General features: G+C 53.5%; 1 non-coding gene across 1 annotated transcript in view; it reads right to left on the bottom strand.

The window, feature by feature from the left end:
* Window positions 1–1,361, bottom strand: part of LOC126327240 (small subunit ribosomal RNA) — a 1,890-nt gene extending 529 nt beyond the window's left edge. Inside the window, exon 1 of the ribosomal RNA XR_007561081.1 lies at window positions 1–1,361. This exon is cut by the window's left edge and continues 529 nt beyond it. This is a non-coding gene — a ribosomal RNA (small subunit ribosomal RNA).
* Between the last annotated feature and the right edge of the window lie 3,639 nt (window positions 1,362–5,000).

Raw genomic sequence — 5,000 nt, 5'->3', positions numbered from 1 at the left:
GCCATGCACCACCACCCACCGAATCAAGAAAGAGCTATCAATCTGTCAATCCTTCCGGTGTCCGGGCCTGGTGAGGTTTCCCGTGTTGAGTCAAATTAAGCCGCAGGCTCCACTCCTGGTGGTGCCCTTCCGTCAATTCCTTTAAGTTTCAGCTTTGCAACCATACTTCCCCCGGAACCCAAAAGCTTTGGTTTCCCGGAGGCTGCCCGCCGAGTCATCGGAGGAACTGCGGCGGATCGCTGGCTGGCATCGTTTATGGTTAGAACTAGGGCGGTATCTGATCGCCTTCGAACCTATAACTTTCGTTCTTGATTAATGAAAACATACTTGGCAAATGCTTTCGCTTCTGTTCGTCTTGCGACGATCCAAGAATTTCACCTCTAACGTCGCAATACGAATGCCCCCGCCTGTCCCTATTAATCATTACCTCGGGTTCCGAAAACCAACAAAATAGAACCGAGGTCCTATTCCATTATTCCATGCACACAGTATTCAGGCGGGCTTGCCTGCTTTAAGCACTCTAATTTGTTCAAAGTAAACGTGCCGGCCCACCGAGACACTCAACTAAGAGCACCCTGGTAGGATTTCAACGGGGTCCGCCTCGGGACGCGCAAGCACGCCTTCGGCTCGCCCCACCGGCAGGACGTCCCACGATACATGCCAGTTAAACACCGACGGGCGGTGAACCAACAGCGTGGGACACAAATCCAACTACGAGCTTTTTAACCGCAACAACTTTAATATACGCTATTGGAGCTGGAATTACCGCGGCTGCTGGCACCAGACTTGCCCTCCAATAGATACTCGTTAAAGGATTTAAAGTGTACTCATTCCGATTACGGGGCCTCGGATGAGTCCCGTATCGTTATTTTTCGTCACTACCTCCCCGTGCCGGGAGTGGGTAATTTGCGCGCCTGCTGCCTTCCTTGGATGTGGTAGCCGTTTCTCAGGCTCCCTCTCCGGAATCGAACCCTGATTCCCCGTTACCCGTTACAACCATGGTAGGCGCAGAACCTACCATCGACAGTTGATAAGGCAGACATTTGAAAGATGCGTCGCCGGTACGAGGACCGTGCGATCAGCCCAAAGTTATTCAGAGTCACCAAGGCAAACGGACCAGACGAGCCAATCCGATTGGTTTTGATCTAATAAAAGCGTCCCTTCCATCTCTGGTCGGGACTCTGTTTGCATGTATTAGCTCTAGAATTACCACAGTTATCCAAGTAACGTGGGTACGATCTAAGGAACCATAACTGATTTAATGAGCCATTCGCGGTTTCACCTTAATGCGGCTTGTACTGAGACATGCATGGCTTAATCTTTGAGACAAGCATATGACTACTGGCAGGATCAACCAGGGAGCTGCGTCAACGAGAGCTGAGCAGCCGGCCGCCCGGGAGTGTGTCCCGAGGGCCCGCGCGAACACGCAAGCGTCCGCTCAATTATTCTGCAAACAGGAGGAGGCTGAGCTCCCCTGCACGATACACCTCGAAACCCTCTCAGGTCCCGGCGGCGCGCAGCGCCGTCCTAAGTACTTGGTCGGGTTCGAGAGAGGCGCAATCGCCCGGAGATAGGCGAGTAGACGCTTTCAGTGCGAACACCCGTGCTCCCAACTGAGCTTGCCGCTGCCGACAGAGGCCCGGGAGCGTGCTGTCGTGGCATTGCCGGCGGGAAACAACACGCGCCACCTACGGTGACCGGCAGCTCCAACGCCAGCGCCACAGAAGGGCAAAGCCCCACTTGGGTGCAGAAGCGAACTCTCCCAGCACAGCGCACGCGCCAACACGTCCGCAGAGCTGCGATACAAACCACCTGCGAGAACCGCTGGGGGCGACCGAGCAGCAGACGGCGTCGCGACGCCGAGTGCCGGGCGGCGGCGCATCCTCAACGCACACAGTCCGCAATCGGACCAGCACACTGCAGATGTCCACCGCGCTTCGCACCGGGCTCGGCAGAACCCACTTTGGCCGCCTGGCGCCGCGCGCAGGGTGCGCCGGCGCATAGCTGGGACGCCAGCCGGGCCCGTCGGCCGGCGCTCCTGCCACTGGGCGCCCCCCACCAGCCGGCTGTAGAGCGTGCGCTCACGCAGCGCGCGGCCAGCACGCCGGGCGGCCCCCCCTCACCGGCCGGGGACTGTCCCGCCAAGCCACAGCCTCGTATCGCTTCATACCCACATGGCCAACTCAGGTTCGGGGGCATGGCGGGTACCGCCGAAACAACCGGTTCACAGATGTACCGATCGTCGCTATCACCGATGCACCTGCAGCGCGAACAACCGCTCAACAACTGATTTCCAGTTCATTTGCGGATCTTTGGCAGCAAACGTATACGTCAATCTACATTTGCGAAATCTACGATTCTGGCATGCCTGCATGTTATGTGTCACGACACGCTACATCAGCCCACATACACACTGCGGCATGTACACGAGAGAACACGTGGAAGATGGTCCGCGCACGTGTGCAATGTCCCTTGCGCGGTCGACTGTCAACCGGCCTCTGTAGCATGTCGCAGATGTGGAACGCGGTCCACCGTGCTATCATGTTGTGTGGGGCAATACGATTAAATAGGAAAACCCTCGTCGCTACATCAACAGACGGCTCACGCTGATTCCCGGCAGAGGGAGGAGGGGGGGGGGGGCCAACATGCAATACTTTCGTCCGTACCTACTTACCACATGTCTGTACGGCGTACAACAGTGCAATCTCGCTGTAATGGGGAGACGAGACAAGTAGCATCGTGCACAACATATGGCCCTTATGATTCGCCATTGTAGGGCGCAGCCGGTGTACGGTCAAGCATGTGCCACATTATGTCACTCAGTACGTAACGACGGATGATCAGTGTGGGTTACGCGTACATCAGCGGACAGTCCACACAGGCCGTACCACAACGTACACTGACTGCATCGACAACCGAATGCAACTGAACAGCTGCAAGGCTCATTTCACAAACAAACGCCTGACCGACCAGCTTGGAAGGGCAGGAGGGGAGGGCGATATTCGTTCTGTAGCGGTACACCCTTCCAGTGGTTAGCGGGACTGTGTAGAAAGTACGCAACACTCGAAAGACCTTTATGTGAGGGTACGCACCATGGCATCAAGAAATACACATGACACCAGAGGATCCAAGCAGTGAACTATGTTCAGAGGGTTGCTGTTAGGCAAAGCTACATTCCTGTGACGTTACATGTGACAGTTAAGGTGCAGTGTAAGTTAGGTTAAGGTGCAGTGTAAGTTAGGTTAAGGTGCAGTGTAAGTTAGGTTAAGGTGCAGTGTAAGTTAGGTTAAGGTGCAGTGTAAGTTAGGTTAAGGTGCAGTGTAAGTTAGGTTAAGGTGCAGTGTAAGTTAGGTTAAGGTGCAGTGTAAGTTAGGTTAAGGTGCAGTGTAAGTTAGGTTAAGGTGCAGTGTAAGTTAGGTTAAGGTGCAGTGTAAGTTAGGTTAAGGTGCAGTGTAAGTTAGGTTAAGGTGCAGTGTAAGTTAGGTTAAGGTGCAGTGTAAGTTAGGTTAAGGTGCAGTGTAACTTAGGTTAAGGTGCAGTGTAACTTAGGTTAAGGTGCAGTGTAACTTAGGTTAAGGTGCAGTGTAACTTAGGTTAAGGTGCAGTGTAACTTAGGTTAAGGTGCAGTGTAAGTTAGGTTAAGGTGCAGTGTAACTTAGGTTAAGGTGCAGTGTAACTTAGGTTAAGGTGCAGTGTAAGTTAGGTTAAGGTGCAGTGTAACTTAGGTTAAGGTGCAGTGTAAGTTAGGTTAAGGTGCAGCGTAACTTAGGTTAAGGTGCAGCGTAACTTAGGTTAAGGTGCAGCGTAACTTAGGTTAAGGTGCAGCGTAACTTAGGTTAAGGTGCAGCGTAACTTAGGTTAAGGTGCAGCGTGGGTTAGGTTAGGGGCCAACGTGGGTTAGGTTAGGGGCCAACGTGGGTTAGGTTAGGGGCCAACGTGGGCTAGGTTAGGGGCCAACGTGGGTTAGGTTAGGGGCCAACGTGGGTTAGGTTAGGGGCCAACGTGGGTTAGGTTAGGGGCCAACGTGGGTTAGGTTAGGGGCCAACGTGGGTTAGGTTAGGGGCCAACGTGGGTTAGGTTAGGGGCCAACGTGGGTTAGGTTAGGGGCCAACGTGGGTTAGGTTAGGGGCCAACGTGGGTTAGGTTAGGGGCCAACGTGGGTTAGGTTAGGGGCCAACGTGGGTTAGGTTAGGGGCCAACGTGGGTTAGGTTAGGGGCCAACGTGGGTTAGGTTAAGGGCCAACGTGGGTTAGGTTAAGGGCCAACGTGGGTTAGGTTAAGGGCCAACGTGGGTTAGGTTAAGGGCCAACGTGGGTTAGGTTAAGGGCCAACGTGGGTTAGGTTAAGGGCCAACGTGGGTTAGGTTAAGGGCCAACGTGGGTTAGGTTAAGGGCCAACGTGGGTTAGGTTAAGGGCCAACGTGGGTTAGGTTAAGGGCCAACGTGGGTTAGGTTAAGGGCCAACGTGGGTTAGGTTAAGGGCCAACGTGGGTTAGGTTAAGGGCCAACGTGGGTTAGGTTGCCAGAGATGTGTCAAATCAGGATGTACGTTTGGCTGGTGTCAGGTGGTGGGTTGGTTCGATGCCTTTATAAGGGGTGTGGCCAAAGGGTATTTTATTACTTGTACCTTTTGTGTTGTGGCGTGGCGTTGCGTCCTGTGTTGATACTGGGTGGACCACTGTGGGTGTTGCTGGCTGATTTGAGCTGCGTTGTTTGCGGGTGATGTGAGACATTCTGTCTTATTAGTGGACGTGACGTTCCTCTTGTCGTTGTTTGGATAGTGTCCTGTGGCAGCGAGGATAAAATGGATGTTGTTGAACGATAGTGCTTTGGTGCTTTCGCTTTGTTACACACAGAGTGGACTGTGAGATAGGGTGACTGGGTCGAGTGCGGTTCACACTGTCCTCCCCAGTTTACAGTATGTATCATCTATGTATGTGGTCCTGCATCATTTACTAAGGAGGGACGTCAGACGACTGAAATATTAGTTATGTACTGATG

Source organism: Schistocerca gregaria, unplaced genomic scaffold (assembly GCF_023897955.1).
Source record: "Schistocerca gregaria isolate iqSchGreg1 unplaced genomic scaffold, iqSchGreg1.2 ptg001034l, whole genome shotgun sequence".
NCBI lineage: Eukaryota > Metazoa > Arthropoda > Insecta > Orthoptera > Acrididae > Schistocerca > Schistocerca gregaria.
Note: the sequence above shows the minus strand (reverse complement) of the source record. Positions and strands in the feature narration are given on the sequence as shown.